The sequence below is a fragment of the Lissotriton helveticus genome, chromosome 1_1, assembly GCF_964261635.1.
Source record: "Lissotriton helveticus chromosome 1_1, aLisHel1.1, whole genome shotgun sequence".
NCBI classification, from domain to species: domain Eukaryota; kingdom Metazoa; phylum Chordata; class Amphibia; order Caudata; family Salamandridae; genus Lissotriton; species Lissotriton helveticus.
In genome coordinates, this window is record NC_136057.1 from 1,691,704,532 (window position 1) to 1,691,725,976 (window position 21,445).

Here is a 21,445-nt window from a genome sequence, read left to right on the forward strand (position 1 = left end):
CGCTGTTTTCATAAATAACGCTCTCAGTGTGCTTCCTAATCTGAGGTAACACAGGTAACATGATTGTGAAAGCTTCAAATTATTTTATTTAATCATTCACACACTTTTTATTCTTTCTCAAAAATGTAAAAGCTATTAATTTGCCCCAAAATCGATTTTTCAATAACATTTTAGAAACACAGTGCATGTCCTATGTACAATCATTCCATTTCAGTACTGAAAAGTCACTATTTTACAAAATACATTTCCCATCTCTTGCAAACATTCCTACCAAGCATTACCCAAAAAATGAAACAAACCAACAGCAAAGAAACTCACTCTGCTTCCCAATCCGAGGTAAAACAGGTAACATGTTTGTAAAACAATCAAATATTTTTATATAGTTATGCACACACTATTTATTCCTTCTTAAAAATGTTAAAGCCATGGATTTGCACAAAAATCGTTTTTCAATTACCATTTTAGGAACAGAACATAGGTCCTATGTACAAGAATTCATGTTCACTACTGAAAGCCATTGATTTGCCCCAAAATCGTTTTTTGAATAACATTTTAGAAACAAAGCGCAGGTCATATGTACAAGCATTCCAGGTCACTACTGAAACTTCACATTTTTACAAACTACAATTCCTCTTTCCAGCAACAATTTTTTATCAAGCATGTTCAAAAAACATGAAGAAAGTCACATTAAAAAACCACATTTTGCTTCCAAATCTTCTCCATAGAGTATACAAGTCTCTATCTATATTAAATGAATCATAACTCACCTTTACAAATGCTTTAGGAGATTCAGAACAGTGTCAGATACACACACCATTATTTCTTTAGCAGATCAAAAGGTATGTTCTCCAGGCACTGCAACCATTAATGGCACAGAAAACCTCTAATTCTACACACATATTCCTCATGGTAACCAATCAAAACTCTTCCCTCGCTATTTTCAAATCAACACCCTTCCCCCCCTCAGCCCTTTCTACCTGTTACCATAGCAACTCCCTCCTCACTGAGCTCCCAGTGTTAAAAGTTTATTCTACAATGTTGCAAATCAAATCAGCAAACATGTTTGACCTCTCAATACACCAGCTTATCCACTGCAATCTTTCTTTAAATGACTTTTTCTTAACCATTCAAATTACTTCTTTCACATAACAGAACCATGCACCCTAACTTTCATTTTTCAACTATCTGAATCCACCAATCATTGCTTGTGATTCAAGAGCACTGAAACTCCACAGTTTTTTTTGCAAACTCCTACTGTTCCAACTGCCATTTCATTCCTACACTTCATCTGACTGCACCAGAACCTCCTCTCACCATGTACTCTGTCTGGATTATTGGACATAGCTACATTCACTGGGCTCAAAGGTATGCAGCTACCAGAAATTTTCACAACCTTGATTTACCAAATATGTACATAAAATGGATTGGCCAAAGAGGATTGAGATGTCATCAATTGATACCATTGGTGAAAACCTTTCACCATCTGCCACACCCTGACCTTATAATTTTGCACTGTGGTGGAAATGACCTAGGCACTTTGACTTGGGTAGGTCTGGAAATGGTTTTAAAGGACACATTTGGGCAATTGATGACACTTTTTCCACAAACTGCCTTGGTATATTCCAATATATGCCAAAGGCAGAAATGGAAGTGGTCCAACCAATTTTGTCCACAGATTGAGAAAGCAAGGAAACATGTGAATAAATCTGTTTCTGCTTACATGAGAGACTATGGAATGGGTTCAATATACAACAACAACTTGCGTTACAACATGCAAGATATCTACAGAGGAGATGGTGTGCACTTCTCAGATGAGGGGAATAGAATATTCCTCCTGAATTTAAGATTGTGCATTGGAACCTACTTGTAGGTACCTAATTCAGCCCCAGAACCCAAAAGCTCTTTTCAGGGCTACCCTACATCTGATCACTCACAATGATTATTTTACTCTAACTTTTTTCTCTAATTTTCACCAAAGTACGCTCCCCGGTACGCTTCCCGGTGCGCGTACCGGGCGCTCCCCCTGCGAAAATTTTTTTTTTTTCCCGCCTATATGGGCCTCCTAAGACCCCCTCAGAAAACCTAGAGGGTCAGGGAGTGCCTACCATGCCCCCTTATACCCATTCCCAATGTTGTTTGTCCTCCATTTTCTGTCTCAAATCTACCGAAACACAAAATGGAGGACTCCCGTAGCGCTGCTGGTACGCGTACCGAGGCGCGCACCGGGAAGCGCTCCCAAAATTTTTAAAAGTTAATTTACATAAAAACCACTGGAGACACTTTCACCAAATATAGAATAGGCCATACTACATACCAGTCCCTACCATTTTCCCAAATTTGGTGGAATTCCATTGAACCATTTGGCCTGTAGCCCTCTCTAAATATCCTGAAGTGAATTACTTGACAAAAACACATCTGAAGTGTTAGAATTTACAACCTATTAAAATGTTACTTTCATTTTCTACTATTATTTCATGACATTTGATTGGTTGTGTACATGAATATATATAAAGAAAGAGAGGGAAACACAGCCATTTTGACTACTACTTCCTGAAGTACATTTCAAAAGGATTTTCACTGAGAACTTAAACTTCTTTTTCAAAGGTAAGATGTTATTTTGAAAATTGAAGTATGTTGTGCACTTTAAGTTGATTTGGAAAACATTACTATCCCTCTGTAATAGTTATAGATTGAGATAGGCTTCTCTGTTATAGTTATGGATGGAGTTAGGCTTGTCTTCTATAATTATGAATTTTCTTAGGCTTTATGATATACACTTTTTTATATTTCTACTTCCAGCCTGATACCATACACTGCCCAAAGATAACTTCACTGTTAAAAAATCAAAACTACCTGTCTGAACTTAAACCCAACAGTGCCCTATCTCTACTGATATATTTATTTTTTATGCAAATTACAGCAAGAAAATGGAAGGAGAGCAGAATATTTCCTTCAAAATTGTTCTGGAAAACAACGCTGAAAAAGTTATTGAAGACAATGATGACTTAGATTTCATGGATGAATCACGGGACTATGAATTAGTTCAATATGTAGAAGCAGTAGATTCTCTGATTGAAAATGAGGACATTTCCGACAATGTGTTGTTAGAAGTTCTGTTAAATTTGGAAAAAGAATCAGAAAAATAAATTTATATTTAATAACCAAAAATTGTTCAAGACATTATTCATTTTTATATGTAATTCATAAACTAGTACCAGATTGATTATAATGTTAATTCAGACTTATAGTATACTATGCAACTTTTTTATGTTACATAATAATTTTGCTCATAGTTACTTCCTTTCTCCCACTATATTATCTCCAATGTGTATTTAACATCTCTTTTTCATCTCCTGCCTCCATGTTCTTTCTGCTTTCCTGGCGGACTATAATATGGATTCCATATACCACAATAACTTCTGTAACAACATGCAAGACATCTACAGAAAAAAAGATGTACATTGAATTTAAGACTCTGCATTGGTACCTACATGTTGGTACTTAAATCACCCACACAACACAACAACTCTATTCAGAGCTACCCTACCTCTAAGTACTTTAAATTATTATTTTACTGTTTCACTGAATTTTCCCCATGTGTGGGGGGGGAGGTGTGTGTGGGGGATGGTGGGGTGTCTCTGTGAAGTGTGTGTCTGGGGGGGTGAGGTGTATAGGTGTGTGTAGGTGTGTGGGGTATGTGGGTGTGGGTGGCGGTGTAGGTGTGTAAGGTGTGTATGTGGGTGTATGTGCATGTGTGTGTTCGTATATATATAGATGCAGAACGGTTTGAATGCAGATGAGGCACTGAGTGTCCACCTCTAATTCCGCATGAGTTTATGACTCCATAGCGGCGACTTCTGATTCCCTGACCCACCCTTTCCCTAACATCAATCTCACTTGTATATATTCTTAACACAATCCCCCCCACCTTTTGGTCACTTATCACCGTACGCATTCCAAAACTTTCACTTTGGAATATATGGACACTCCTGCACAATTGCATACCGACTGTCTTAGACCACAACCACCTTAACATGTGCACGCTCATTGGGCGTCTTATTGGCACCGTAGATCCGCGCACGACTTCGTGCCCCTCTGCCCACTTGGGCTGGATCCTTTCCACACGGTACGCCACCTAATAGGCTATAGCCACCATTACTCAGGAACAATAACTCCCCGAGTAAGCCACATTGACTGCCTGAGCACATGTGCACACGCACAAACACATTAATTAGATTGTGCTTTCTGCATATACAACCAAGTAGGCAGGTGCTGAGGCGCACATATATATTAATTTGTGCTTTAATCTGATTCTGATTTCATTTTTCGTCTGTTGTTTCTTCAATAACACTGGTTCTAGTGTGAAGTATATAGTATTATTTCCATTTTGTGATTATTCAACAAATGTGATTTAACCTATGCATAATGTTAGCGAACTAAAGTTTCATCTACCTTTGTAACTTTGTTTGACTGGAAGAAACACTACACATACTCATCATGACTCTGCATGTCCCAGGCTGTATGTAACTTTTCCATTGCTGTGGTCGCTAAGTCGGTTTCCATGACAATCAGTTTTGGTTTACACCTTGTTTCTAATTTATACTGCACCGTAGAGATTTGCGATGTTGTGAGCAAGGCGGACTCGTCCACCGAAACAAGTCGTCCATCACGGGGGAATAAAAACACTTATGCTTGAAACCTTTACCCACGGAGTCAGCGCTTGTTTTATTCAATGTGTTCAGCAGGATTGGCATCGATATATATATGATGTATAACAGTGAAGCATTGAGTCAACTACAAGACAGAGAATGTTATGCAAGAATTAGTCCAACACACCTTATAGGAATCCAAGAAAAATACCATACCGAGCTATACAAATGGAAAGGAAAAGGACTATTGAGTAAAAAGGAATTTGAGTTCCTGAAAAATGATTATCCTGTAACTGCACAAATGTATCTAATCCCAAAGATCCACAAGAACGATAAAACACCTCCAGGAAGGCCGATTATATCGGCGATGGGGAGTCTATTTGAAAATACAAGCATCTTCATAGACCACTTTTTACAACCTGAAGTCCGAAAACTTCCAGCATATATAAAGGACACGGGAGATTTCTTAACGAAGGTGTACGATGTTAAATGGAAAGAGAATTATCTATTTCTAACACTAGATGTCCAATCGTTATATACGAGTATTAGACACAAGGACGGCCTGAATGCCATAAAACACTTTTTGGGGAAAAGACCAATAAATTTATTTGAGCACACCAAAATGCTTTTGGAAATGACAGAATGGTGTTTGACTAATAATACATTCATTTTTGACAGACTATTTTACCAACAGGTCCAAGGATCGGCCATGGGTACTTGCTTCTCCCCCAGCTATGCTAATCTACATATGGGCTGGTGGGAGGAGCAAGTACTGATGAAATTGTACCATGACATTATGACCAAGAATGTGATTATCTATAAAAGATACATAGATGACATTTTCATTTTGTGGGAGGGCAGTGTGGAAAGTGCATTGTTGTTTACAGAAAAGCTCAATGAGAACGCCATAAATCTGAAATTTACTTGCAATACAAGTAGGGAAAGCATACAATTCCTTGATGTAGAACTGTTCATCCTAAATAACAAAATACAAACACGCACTTATCGTAAACCAACTGCTGGAAACACGATCCTTCACGCTAATAGCTTCCATCCTACACCATTAAAACAATCAATCCCCTATGCAGAATGTCTTAGGATGACACGCAACTGCAGCACAAACGAAGGACTAGCTGATGCTAAACAAAATCTCTTCACGAGATTAAAAAAGAGAGGATATTCTGACAAAACATGCAACATTGCTGAAGCCAAATGCAGTACCAAAAACAGACACGACCTTCTGTTCCCACAGGTAACAGAAGGTAAGATAGCCAAACAAGAAAGACAACCCCCGAGATTAATCACTGGTTTTAATCGCCACCAGGATAACCTTCGAAAAATTCTTAGAAGGCACTGGCCTTTAGTCCACAATGACCCAACAATAGGAAACTTAATGGGCACTAAGCCACTAGTTTCCTTCCGGAAGGCCAAATCCATGCGGGCAGAATTAGTGTGCAATGCCCCGGTGGTAAAGAAAAAGAAAAACTGGCTGCAGTCACAAACAGGTTTCAAAAAATGTAGCAAGTGCAAGGCATGCACCCACGGTGTCAACACAACCAATGTGGTGACACCATTCAGAAGAAAACCCCTGACTATCAGAGAACAGTTTACATGCAAAACAGAATTCGCAGTATACGTACTCACCTGTGAATGCGGTAAACGTTATGTGGGATCTACAATCCACCAAGCACACGTTAGAATCCTACAGCACTTGCGAGCCATTACAAATAAAGATCAAACCTACCCAGTAGCGCGTCATATTCATGAAGCACACGGTGGAGATTCAACAGGTCTGACGTACTTTGTCATTGACAATATCCCCAAAAAAGTAAGAGGCGGGAATCGTAAATTGGCATTACGCCGATTGGAATCAAGATATATTATCCTCTTGAATTCCAAGATCCCGTCAGGGTTAAATGCAGATGAAGCCCTTACTGTCCATATCTAGCTGCCCTACCTCTTATCCCCGATTACCCTAATGGAAACATCCACCATCCAGCACAACTATTGTCACGACCACAACTAGATGTCGCAATGGGCACCTGAACGCACTACAAACATAGAGGCAACATTTACTTAGCAATTCCTCCGCTTCGCGTAAGTCCGACAAACCCCACTACACACTTCTTCAACTAACCATGTAACGGTCGCCCCGCGCAAATCCGAGCCTATGCACTAGTACTCACCGGCACCAAGCCGCAGTCAGGGACACATGCTCCGACATGTATAGATGGACTGTGCAATGGCTCCGTGCACCAGCAAGCAAACCAGGTTCTGACGGCAATGTTACCATGGTTATAGACATAACAACATGGCTTATCCAATTGGGATCAAGTATACCATTTCAGCCACGAATGAGGAACGTATCAGGACATTAAACACGAATTTGGGCTAAAATGGGAGGAGTAATTGGAATGTCAAGTAATTACGGAGGTTATTTGCATGTTTACGAAGTATACGTAGCCTCTCTGTGAGAACATTTCCTTTGCATACCCTTGTACAAAATATGTAATGCAATTTTTGAAACATAATGTTAATGTTTTAAATTAACGTACGAGTGAACAAAAAGTAAGGATATAAAGACGGCCATGAAACAAATGTGCTGAGTCAGGAAACCTCCACGTCACTCCCAAAGATGCAATCTGTTTTACCTTAGCAACCAAACAATGCTAATTAAGTGTGTGATTAGTTGACCCATGACATGAATTGTATATATATAGTGCACATCGTGATGGTCAGATGTTAGTGAGCAAGGCGGGAGCAAGCCGCCGAAACGCGTCTGAGCAGAAACTGATTTTGAAAATAAACGTTTGAATTAAGATACACGGAGTCAGCGCCTTCTTCTGATGGAAAGTTTGGTATGGTGAGAATATATATATATATATATATATATATATATATATATATATATATATATATATATATATATATATATTTATATATATATATATATGTATATATATACAGCTTCACTGTCAATAAATGACAGGACCAGCACTCGCGTTAGGTTAAATCTATTATAGATTTATTGCGCAAAAGTAAACAGACGCGTTTCAGCCTTCGCTTTCGTCAGTACATACACATATATATATTCCTCTAAATGCTCGGATAGGAGCCAGACCACAGATAACTTATCGACGGCCAGATCCTTACGAGATTGGTCCGTATCTATCCTAGAGAAGACACACAAACACAGTGGTTATGAATGCCAAATGGCTTTACCACTTGTGGTATGTGTACAACAGAGCGGAATGGTAGGAACTGTAAGGAATATACCACAGGCACCAAACAGAAGCGACCAATAAGACACATTATCAATTGCAATAGCGATTTTACTGTCTACGTACTGGAGGTACCTTGTGCCTCCAGTACGTAGGCAGTACCAAACTCCCACTTAAGCTAAGGATACTGCAACATCTGCGTGCCATCGCAAATTGTGATCATAACTATCCGGTGGCACGCCATTACACAGAATGTCACAACAGCAACAACAGCAGCTTACAGTTTTTTGGTGTGGATAGAATACCAAAACATATAAGGGATGGGGACCGAGAGAAGCAACTCAGGATCCTTGAATCCAGGTTTATCCTGGATCTGGATTGTAAAGTGCCGAAAGGACTTAACAGTGGGGAAGAACTTGCTAGTCATATAGGCCTATAAAGAACTGCGGTATTCTCTTTAGTCAATAAACAGTATTGGGAATCTCCTGAACAGAAGTATGTTAGGATTTTAATTAAGATGGTTTGCTAGCAGTAAGCTTTTCTATTTTTCACTTTTACTTCAGACAGGATAGATATTTTGAATAACGGGAGATTTTGAACTGTTGGTGTTTTGCCTATCTAGGGTAATATATGAATCGCATCCGCAATTGCGGAGTCTCATTGGGAAGCTATGTAGTCTTCCATAAGCACCAGATGTCTCCCCCGAACAACCTGTCCCTATACACATATTAGGCACTTTAGCAATAATTTAATTCACACACTTACACTGTCCCATCACATCCCATATACCCAGCACTTAGAGAAGGATAAAACCTCTGTCTCTTGGAGAATAGTTACACGTTGGGCAACATTGACGTTGGAATACAAATATAGCGGGGCATTATTTAAGCGCTACCTTAGTGAATGTACAAGAGAAATGATCAATAGCGCGCAAAGGGCAGGACAATAGTGTTACGGGGCAAATTAACATTTATATGAATGCAAAGTTACGAAGACTTGTATGCAACATATTGGCACATTATATTGCTGGATAATATGAGTGCTTGTTGTCAGCGAAAATGTATTTTAATTTTAAAATTAATTGTTAGCATTACGCTATACTTAATGTTATGTGTCTTTCTGTCAGCAATGCCTACATTGCCCATTATGCTGCTGTCAGTATCCCGCTGCAATCATGTTATGTATATTGTGCTCGAAATGCCTATAATTTTACAAAAAGCTGCTGCCGTTTTTAGAATTTATTCGGTCGTCACGCAATTAATGGTTTCACGAATGTATTTTACAATTCGTTGCTGGCACTACGAAACAACGATGCACATACACATTCCGTCTTCTTAATGTTAGAAATGTCATTGCTGCTTTGTAAACTGTTTTGACTACATGCCTTAATTTATAAAATTTCACTTATGGCGATTTATGGGATAATTTGTTTTTTACCAATGAATTTCAGTTTTACAATGCTTCATGTTGACGTCGAAACAAAGTGTAAGATACAGTATTTTTTCCAATTCCATCATGAAGTGTGAAGTGTATTTCTATGGCAAATGGAGACACAGGAAGTTACTTGATAAAGGCAAACACCGAAACATGTTGTCCTTGTTAACTAGTGCACAATAAAGTTTTTGTGCCGTTTCCTAGCGTGCTGTCCTTCGATTCCAGTGGATTGGTTTGGAGCAGGGGAAAGCTTCACATACACACACACACACACACACACACACACACACACATATATATATATATATATGTATTGCAAATAGAGATGACGACGCCGTGTGCAATTTTCAATCTTTAATAGCTGCCGCTACCAAACGCGTTTCAACTGATTCATTAGAGGTTAAAACATGTCAAATAGAGGTGTAACCAATACATAGAATGAAGGAACTTACTGAAGCTCACTTGAGCATAATTTTAAATAAAGTTTGATTCAAATTGTAAAAAGAGCGCAGGTGGCAAAGAGATAAAAGCGCAAGTACTGAAACAGTACATTAGCTTTTTATGAAGGTGCTCACAGGAGCGTTATAATGGGCAGAAGCACAGCGCCAGCGATTTTATGTGACAAAATATAAATTGAATCATTTAAATGGTATTGGTTCACTTTATAAGCACGAGAAATGTTGTAATGAAATGTTATTGTATGTTACTCTGTGAACATGATGAAAAACTATGAGTCTGTTTTCACGTTAGTCACTGTTGTAGTTTTAATGTTTTGCACGTCATGCACTTTAAAAATGGCTGAGTTCAGAAGCTCAATTACCAGTGAACAAGACTGCGAGTCAGTTGAAACGCGTTTGGTAGCGGCAGCTATTAAAGATTGAAAATTGCACACGGCGTCGTCATCTTTATTTGCAATAGTGGAGACTCGTCTCGAGGAGTCTCTTCGACGACGCAACTCTCGCTAAGGAGGCATGGAATGCTCGAGTAGCACGAGGAATATATATATATATATATATATATATATATATATATATATATATATATATATATATATATATATATATATATATGTTGAAGCTTGTCGCTTAGAAGACAAAATGCCGAGTAAACAGCAACAAAGAGTCGACCCAAAAGTGCTGGTGCGAAGGTGGTTTAATTCAATAAAGCCAGCGCTGCAGCCATGACGCGTTTTGCCTTCGAGAAGGCTTGATCACATGACAAACTGCATGACAGTAAGCAGAACTTTTAAAGTGACAGTGCATGAAAACGTATCATGAAAATGGAAAAAATACTTTACAATGAAACGCTGCGTTTATGCAATCAACAAAGAATACCATAAAGAAACACCAAGTTTTTGTCCCCTAGTGTTTCACAGTTAATAAAATCCGATATATAATTGATAAGTGCAAGAGCATATTTACAAAACACAAACCGATAGAAAAAACAATGTATGTACATGATAAATAATTTCATCTATGTACAAGAGCATTGGCCCATAATCTAGATATTCAGTTTGTGTAAAGAGTCAAAGTGATATACGCATATTTAAAACAGCAGCGTCAGTCCAAATTCATGAGACAACATGTACAAAAAATCTGAATAGAGCCCAAGTGGGCCAGTCACAATGTCTGCCAGAAATATAAAAAGTGCTTATAGTGATAGTGCAAAGTTAACAATAAAGTGCAAGTATTCAGACAAATCATTCCAGAATGCAATCTTAAAAGTTTTTCTCATAAAGGTTCATACTATTGTTGTTTAAAAATTATTCATTACTATATACAGAATGGAAACTACACACGGGGAACAGAAATTGTTTAATAAATCCGGACAGGTCTTATGGGCATACTGATTAAACCTAGAGACAAGTATAGAGATCTTCCCTGTCATTGAGGCCATTAGGATTTTTTGTATTAAGCTCCAAAATGTATCTCGTCTCAAGAAGACGGAGTTTGGCCTCACGGTCACCTCCTCTACTTGAGACTTCGACACAATCAATTAAAAAGAATTGGAGCTTATCAGGTATGCCTAGATGTTTATCTTGAAAATGCCTGGCAACCGGATAATTCTGATCGTGCCCTGATATTGCGCGTATGTTGGAGTATCCGTTTGTGGGCGGGCAGTTTGGTACTGCCCACATATTAAAGCCCACATTGGCACCCCAACACATAAATAGCATAGTCAGTTTTGCAGGTGAGCCACTTGGAAATTGCAATAGGATGTTCATGAAAGGGGCTTTTAAAGTGCGTCCTATTGCTGCCAAATCGACAGGCTTTACATTGTGGACACGCCTTGAAACCCCTCTTTAGTGCATGACCAAGTGGTTGAGCCTTTAGGCTCCAAGGTGTTACTAACTAGGGCCTTAGACATCGAAGGGGATCTTCTAAATGTCAGTACTGGTTTGATGTCCATTTTGTGACCAATCACTGGATCACTTTGAACCAGATTCCAGTTATTGTTTAAGATTTTCCACAGAGCCCCGTGTTGGCGATTGTATGTCAAAATGACACGTTGGGAACCAGTTTGGACCTCCCCTGCCAAGGAGACATCTAAATTGATATTTCTAGTTTTAGGAATCAATGCCTCCTGTCTGCTAACTGAGTCAGAACGCCTGATCGCTTTAGTGAGATTCTCAGTTGAATAGCCCCTAGCCAGGAAACACAACCTGCATGCCTCCTGTGCAGCCGCACATTCGGCATCCGTACTACAGATTCTTTTTATTCGGAGCATTTCTCCATAAGGAATGCTCCGAATCAAGTGAGCCGGATGTTGGCTATTGGAGTGCAGAATAGTGTTCCCTGCACTGGGCTTCCTGTAGAGTCTCGTATTTAAGGTGGTGCCTTCCACAAATACCTCGACATCCAAAAAACAAATAGATTCAGAACTCATATTGGAAGTAAAATTTAAATTAACATTGTTCACATTAATTAAATCAACAAAAGCCTTGGCGCTATCACGGCTACCTCTCCAAAAGAAGAAAAACATCATCAATGTAACGTAAATATAAAACAATGTTGTTAGAAATTAAGTTGTGGTGTTGGCCGACTAGGACCTGCTCCTCCCATAGCCCAACGTGTAAGCACGCGTAGCTAGGTGAGAAGCAGGCCCCCATCGCCACACCTCTAACCTGATGGTTGATTACGCCATTGAAGATGAAAAAGTTGTGTTCGAGGCACATTCTGGTAATTTCCAATAACATCTTATTGTGTGCCATCGACTGAGGTGAATCCTTGTTTAAATAGTAGTCTAAGGCCTTGAGTCCATCACAATGTCTGATCGAGGTATAAAGGGATGAAACATCCAAAGTCATTAATACATGTCCTCTTCCCAGACAAAATGTTCAATCTTGCCTAGAAAGTCAAAAGAATCCCTAACATAAGAATTGAGATTCTTAACATGGCTCTGTAAGAAGAAGTCAATGTATTTGGAAACATGTTCCAAGGAGCTGTCAATGGCCGAAATGATGGGACAGCCCGGTGGTGTATCAATATCTTTATGAATCTTTGGGATCAAATAAAATGAGGGGATAACAGGATGATCTTTTCTTAGGTATCTGAACTCCTCATGTGTAAGTAGTCCAGCACTCCTCCAAGCTTGGAGTTTCTGATGTTGTTCAGTCCACGTATTCTTGACAATCTGGATATTACTTCTGCGGTAACATGAAATATCATTAAGTTGTAATTCCGCTTGTTAGAGATACATATCTTTGGGCCAAAGGACCACATTTCCGCCCTTATCGGCCTGTTTCACAATGATGTTATGATCCTTCTGTAGTTTTGCGATCAGTTGTTTGTAACATCGATTTTGTTTTGAAATGTGAAACTTCTTTTTATTTGTTGTGGTGTACAGTTGTTTCATGTCCCGAACCACACTCTCCTGAAATATATCCAAGTTGTCACGGACCATGATAGGTTGAAAGGTGGAATTAGGCTTGAAAGGAGTGATCTGTTGTCCAGTTGGATCTAGTGGAACTTCTTTTGTCATTTCAGAGGCTGCCTCATTTTGTAGATCCCAAAGAGTATTGAAAGTTGCCTGACTCTGACTGCTGATCATAATGTGACTCGATGTTGTCTCAGTTGGATTATTCTTTTTGGGATGTTGTTCAAAAAACTTTTTAAGTTTAAGTTTCCGTGTGAATCTATATAGGTCCATGCGAGTATCGGCATAGTTCATATTGCACGGAGGACAATACGATAATCCCAAATTTAGTACAGCAGTCTCCGCTGAAGTGAGTTTCAGATTTGAGAGGTTGACTACTGATTTTGCTTTGTTTTTCGTGTTTTCCTTTGATTCCGTTTCCAATGTCCCTGTTTGCCCGTGTTGCTGCCGTTTGAGGTTCCGGGTGCGCCGTTTCCGGCATTGTCAGCGTTTGTAATTTGCCCGCTGTTTCTTGGTGCGCGGGTTTTGTGTGATCTTAGAGTCTCGCGTCGATCCTGGCACAGGCAATTGACCTCCTGTGCCAGGGAAAGTTTGGTAAACCCCAAGTTTGCCTCACGACTTGGGTCTACTTCTAGATCACTTTCCACAGCAGAGCTTAGGCTAGAGAAGGAAGTTGCTGGTAATAAAGTGTCTTCTCTTGTTTGTTGGGTCACCATATTGGAACGTGCTTTCGCCTTTACAGCATCATATTTTTTGGCGAAAGTGAAAACTTGTCCATTTAAGTAGTCAATTCGATCCCTCTCAAATTTAAAAGCTTTTCTTTTTTTGATAGTTTCTTCTTCTTTGGCCAAACGAGTCATCATATCGGCTCTCATTTTGGTGATTGAATCTGTGACTTCTATTTTAGATATTTCATCCTCCAAGGCATCAATCTCTGTTTGTAGTTTAATGAGATCGCTTTCAGCGTATTTCACTAAAATGCGCAAATACACACTAGAGCAGTTGAGGTTCGCTTCTGCCCATTCCGCTAACATAGCCGGATCTGGGTTTTCGTAGCTGGGAGCGATAGTGCTTCTCAACCCCCTGGGCACCCGTCCCACCTCTAAATAGCGGGAAAGAGAACGGTGTTCCCACCACTTTGATTGTTCGGCGCGCATAGCGCGTTCTAATTTTTTAAATAAATCTTTTGTGGTCGTCGTTCCTGTTTCCTGTATAGAAAACGTTGTGCTCGAAGATCCCCCAGCCGGGGAATCCAAAAACATGGAATCTGCTGCCTGAGCTCGATTGCGCAGTCTGTCGGCGGCCATCATTAAAAGCGCTTGAGTTATGGCTAGTATTACAAATGCACTATAACGGCAAACTGGTAATTTGGAATGAATGTCCTACCAGTTGTCGCGCACACTTCCCTTTGCCGTTTCCCTAGTGTTTTCCGGGGTTCAAAACTCAGATCCGGTCTCCGTAACACCAAAGATGAAGGGCTCTGGTTGCGGTTCCGCTGAAACACATTGACGGTAAAGCAGGGGCGTTGCAGCTTTCTCCTCGCCGGAGATAGTAGACAGTCCCAGAGAAATCCGGAACAATAGCTTCCTGCCGCGTTGCCCTTGTTGGGGAGGGGGTCCTACTCGTACCTGGAAAGAGTCGGTACTAGGTATATGTTGAAGCTTGTCGCTTAGAAGACAAAATGCCGAGTAAACAGCAACAAAGAGTCGACCCAAAAGTGCTGGTGCGAAGGTGGTTTAATTCAATAAAGCCAGCGCTGCCGCCATGACGCGTTTCGCCTTCGAGAAGGCTTGATCACATGACAAACTGCATGACAGTAAGCAGAACTTTTAAAGTGACATATATATATCTCAACAGGAACTCGTAATATTCTCCCGCTTAGACGCGGAATCACGGGTGTAGACCAACTTTTGTGCCATCATTATTTATTGCTGCATGAAGTCAAGGCCCGTTTCGGCCATATATATGTTGAGAGCAAGTTTCATTTGGATGTTTAGTGGCCCGCTCTGGGCACGAAGCTGGGCACGAAGCTGCCCACCTGCTGACGCTTCAGGTCTGGTTGTTCTACTTAACAGAACAACACTTGGGAACAAAGTCACCTTGTTCATTTGGGCATGAGAAAAGCAGCAGAAGCGGCGTATCCTGTAATGTGCATTATTCACCTAGGAAAGCACAGAGACAGCTGCGAGCAAGTCCCTAACTACATTTACCATAATGCTTGACGCCACACGCCCTGTTGGGCAGTACTGTGAACATTGAAAATGAATGTGGGATACAAGGCAGTTGTACCTTTCCTTCTGCGCCTGCCATTGAAGAAGGGAGAAATGTCTCAGAAACGCATCTGGCGAAAGGCTGTAAGAGACTTACCAAATTCAGTGTGCTCTGCCTCTGCTGTTGCCGATTTGAATAAAAGAAGGTTTGATCTGAACTTCGTGTGTGGCGCTTCGCCTTGAGAGCAAGTTTCATTTGGATGTTTAGTGGCCCGCTCCGGCCACGAAGCTGCCCCCCTGCTGACAGTTCAGGTCTGGTTGTTCTACTAAACAGAACAACACTTGGGAACGAAGTTACCTTGTTCATTTGGGCATGAGAAAAGCAGCAGAAGCGACATAACCTGTAATGTGCATTATTCACCTAGGAAAGCACAGAGACAGCTGCGAGCAAGCCCCCTGCTACATTTACCAGAATGCTTGACGCCACACACCCTGTTGGGCGGTACTGTGAACATTTAAAATGAATGTGGGATACAAGATAGCTGTACCTTCCCTTCTGCGCCTGCCATTGAAGAAGGGAGAAATGTCCCCGGAAACGCGTCTGGCGGAAGGCTGTAAGAGACTTACCAAATTCAGTGCGCTGTTGCCGATTTGAATAAAGGAAGGTTTAATCTAAACTTCGTGTGTGGCATATATATATATATGAAAAGTACGACGATCCGCTTCTGGATCAAAGATGAGGCGCACACAAGGGGGATATAATATTCAGTTTTTATTCTGCACAAAAACACCCGACAGACGCGTTTCGGCTACACGCCTTTGTCAATGTCCCCCCCCCCAAAAAAGTATATATATATATATTTTTTTATATACATATATATATATATATATATATATATATATATATATATATATATATATATTACCTACTGGCGGTCGCCAGTAGGTATATTTAGTTAGGATTTTTTCTCTATGGGATTTTTGAAAATTCTATGTCTAATAACTTTGGCGTTTGTGGACGGAATTGGCTGAAATTTTCAGGAAAATTGAACATATTGTTTCTGAGCAGCCCCTGAAAATTTGGGGGGGGTTTCGTCAAGGGGGGGCCGAGAAAAAAGGGGGGTCCCAAAACGTGTTTTTAATATTGAGTTTTCCATAGGGCGGTTGGCCTCACTTTTAGCCCGAACGGCTGAATGGATTTGCACGAAACTTGGCAAAATTGTAGGGACTGGTAGCCCGATGTGCCTTTGCTAGGTCTCAATATATGTGCTCCAGTGGATAATTAACGTTCAAAAAAAGATATATATCTGTAACAGCGGACCAGGCAGCGCTCCAGTTCGCGTACTTTTCGCGTTACGGAGCTTTGTGAAGCGAAGCTGATTGGTTCTCCGGCGTCTGTAAACATTCCAAACAGTCCGTAGCGGCCGCCATCTTGTCTCTCGGTAGGATCGAGAGACAAGAGGAGGCCAAAGCGAAGGGGCAAATGACCATAAGGGGGCATAGTAGATCCTCCCTGACCCTCTAGGTTTGATGTGGAGGTTTTAAAAGGGCCCCGCGGGGCAAAAAAAAATAAAAATAATAATAATCGAACGGCTGAATGGATTTGCACGAAACTTGGCAAAATTGTAGGGACTGGTAGCCCGATGTGCCTTTGCTAGGTCTCAATATATGTGCTCCAGTGGATTTTGAGAAATTAACGTTCAAAAAAAGATATATATCTGTAACAGCGCTCCGCTTCGCGTACTTTTCGCGTAACGGAGCTTTGCGAAGCTGATTGGTTCTCCGGCGTCTGTAAACATTGCAAACAGTCCGTAGCGGCCGCCATCTTGTCTCTCGGTAGGATCGAGAGACAAGAGGAGGCCAAAGCGAAGGGGCAAATGACCATAAGGGGGCATAGTAGATCCTCCCTGACCTCTTAGGTTTGATGTACCATTTTGCCGAGTTTGGTGTAATTCCGTTCAGCCATTCAGGCTGTAGACGTATCTAAATGTCCTATGGAAAATTGCATGGGGAAAACACATTTGAAAGTGTTGAAATTTAGAACCAATTAAAATGTTACTTTGGTTTTGTATTTGTGTGTGATGAAAGTTAATTGGTTATGTATATATCTAAAATGAGAGGAAACCACAGCCATTTTGTGATACTACTGTCTGAGGTACATTTGTGAGGAATTTTTGGTGCTCAATTTCTGGTGTTTGGTTTACACAGTACTAACACTTCTCCTACTTTTAAAAAGGTGAGTTGTTAATTTGTAAGGGGAACTATGTTGTACACTTTAAGATAATTTGAAAAATGTTTTCTGTTATTTATTTACAGTCCTTCTGTTATACTAAATACTTGATAAAGTTAGTTTTATATTATGTATTACTAAAAACGATAAATGAAAGTGATTATTTTTTTCTGCAATTTACAGCAAGCAATTTCAAAATAAAATGGCTCACAATGAAGAGACCGTGGCAATTTCTTTTGAATTATCCACTACATTTATTGAAATTGACAGCACCAATAATGAAGTATTCTCACAAGGAGGAGATGACTTGAATGATTTTTTGGATCAATCTCTTGATGGCGAATTTATCGAATGTTTGGAGACCATAGAGTTACAAGAATCATCATTGCAGACTTTTCATGAGGAGATTCCAGATGAGATGATTGAAGAGGAAATTCCTGATGAGGACATGTTACTAGTTCTTTCAAATTTTGAAAATTCAGAAGAATAAATTTATATTTAGAAATACAAAAATTGTTTGAGACATTATTCATTTTTATTTTTAATTTATGAGGTTGTAGCGAAGTGATTGTAGTATAAAATGAGACTTATAGTATAGAGTGGAACATTTTTATGTTACATGGTAAGTTTACTCATATTTACTTTCCTTCTTCCACTATATTATCTCCAATGTGTATTTGACATCTCTTCTTCATCTCCGGCCTCCTTTCTCTCACTGTCTGTCTCTGATGCATCTTATCGCTGCCATTTTGTGTAATTACAGAAGAGAGTAAAATAAAATAGTTCGGAACGTGAAAAGGGGCAAAGTAGAGTACCCCTCACCCCCTAGGCCTTCTCAGGCGGTCCCAAAAGGATCAGTTTCTGCTTTCCTGAGAGATTATGGTATGAGTTCCATATACCACAATAACTTGCATTACAACATGCAAGATATCTATCTCCTATTACCAACTTTTGGAGATATTCGCGCTAAGCGCGAATATCTCCAAAAACTAACACCTGCCCTGAGCAGTTCTTAGCCATGTTATCCAATGGGAGGTGGATAACATGGCTAAGAGCATTAGCTCGGTAATGCATGAATATCGCTGACTTTTTAGCGATATTCATGCATTGCGGCCGTTTTTTATCGCATTTGCGATAAACCTTGATAATAGCAAGGTTTATCTTCGATAATTTCTGACGATGCTTAGCGGTAAAAAAATTCGTTGCTAAGCATCGTTAGCGATAAATATCGCTTAAATTTGGCAATATGCACCAACGTCTTTTAACGTTCGATTCGAAGGAAATGAGGAAGTGTTGAAAAACATTGTCTGCGCCATCTTGCCTTTTTTGAAATGCCACACTTTTGTTGTGCACGGCAGCCATTTTAGATGCCTTGACCAGACCCACTCTCTGCACGCTGTCGATTCGTAGCATGGCTCCCCACCCTCGCAAGTATCTTCCCCAGGCACTGCTCACCCCCGCTCTCTGTCTTATGCATGGGCAATAAACCTTCCCCCATCTGCGCTGCTCTTCCCTGAGAATCACACTCTGTGCCCGCCCGACACCTCCCTTTCGCCCTATTCACTACCGCACCCTCTGACACTCCTCTTCTTCTGTGTCCGATTGTCCAGGCCGGTCCTAGGCTATCAGCTAGCCCTGCAGATGTAGTTTATGGCCCCAGCTGTAAAGAATCACCCCTCTTCAAAGGAGTTATAGTAGATCAAGGCCCACACCCGATGAGATCCGTCACACCACACGTGTTCATACTATCTGAAAACCATCCTGTATTGTGATTGGGGAGGGGACCGAGCCTGAAGCGGAAGATTCCAGGGATGACTCTTTGTACATCAAAGTTTTTACAATTATGTGTCACATTAAAAATATATAGCACTCCAACAAAGTAGTAGGAATATAAAACTTTAATAACTTATAAATATATACAACAAAACAAAAACAGTAAAAACATTTAAACAATGAAGAGACCGTGGTAATTTCTTTTGAATTATCCACTACATTTAATGAAATTGACAGCACCAATAATGAAATATTCTCACAAGGAGGAGATGACTTGAATGATTTTTTTGATCAATCTCTTGATGGCGAATTTATCGAATGTTTGGACGCCCTTTGCTCTGGCCCCATGAACGGGTTCCTTGGCTCATCGGCCAAAATAAGGTTTTTTAAATGCTAATTCCTAACGATATATGGTCTATAACCTATGGTTTTTTCAGTGAATTTTCAAGGTTTTGTAAATGCTAATTCCTAACTAGATATGGTCTATAAGCTATGGTTTTTTCAGTGAATATATATATATATATATATATTCACTGAAAAAACCATAGGTTATAGACCATATCTAGTTAGGAATTAGCATTTAAAAAACCTTATTTTACTCACACAAAACCATTGAAATTCCATATATAGTTAGTTGCACTAACTATATATCGCGCACCCGCAATCCACTGCTGATCATGTCACATATTACATCATTCATGACATGGTCAGTGACATCACTGATGACATCACTGATGACATCTCAAATGACATCACTGATGACATCACTGATGACAACATCCAGTGACTGTATGTTTCTGTAAAGTTAAAATATGTCTTACATATTGAAGAATGAGTGGATGTATAAGTGTCTGGATGAAGGATTTAGTAGGTGCGTGACTGACTGTATGAGTGAGTGATTAAATGTGTCTCACTGAATGCATGGGTTAGTGACTAAACTGTCTTAATTTGTGCATCATTATGTCTGTTGTGATGTAAACTGCTGCATGTGTTGATCATTAGCTATACGAGAGGCTATATGTGTTATTAATTGGTTGCCCAAGTATTTCTATGGGAGATTGAGTTTGTGTGGGGGTGGCTGGAAGGTGTGTGACTCTATGCATAGATGTGTGAGCAGTTTATTCACTAGGTGTATGAGTTCAAGACTGCATGTGGAAACAGCTACATGGGCAGTTGACTGTGTGCATGAGTGTATTGATGAGTGAATGGATATCTCAATGCTACATGTCATAGTAAGTACATATGTTAAACACAGTACATGTGAGAGTTGGCATATATAAATAACTGTGCATGAGAGCCACTGAATGAGTGAGTGGTTGTATCGATCATTGTGAACTTGTATCAGGGATTGTATAAGAGAGTAAATATGTGTTAGTATATGTTTCAATAAGTAAGGTGTGTTTAACTGTATAGTTGAAGAAATGGAGGTGAGATTGTTTCTTTGCATGACTGACTGGGTGTGTGAGTAACTCCATGGATGAGTGGCAGTGTGTGAGTGTCTGTATACACTGAGTGTATCTAAGGTTATATTAGAGTCTGAAGAGGTTTATCGTATTAGCACAAGAATGATGTCAAATGAGATGTCATCAGTGATGTCATCAGTGATGTCATTTGAGATGTCATCAGTGATGTCATCAGTGATGTCACTGACCATGTCATGAATGATGTAATATGTGACATGATCAGCAGTGGATTGCGGGTGCGCGATATAGGGTTAGTGCAACTAACTATATATGGAATTTCAATGGTTTTGTGTGAGTAAAATAAGGTTTTTTAAATGCTAATTCCTAACTATATATGGTCTATAACCTATGGTTTTTTCAGTGAATTTCAATGGTTTTTTAATAGCAAATATCATAAGCTGTCGAATGTCAAGTACGTGGTAAGTAAAAACATTTTCGTGTTTATGCACACTGATCTGCTTTGAATGCTGCCCCCCACCCCTCATTTCTATTAGGAGTACTCTCTCTTTGCAGATAGTGAAGGGTAGTTAACGCAGGCCTTTGCCCCCGTTGCCCCCGTTGTAATCCGTCGTGCCTGCTTCTCTCTCCA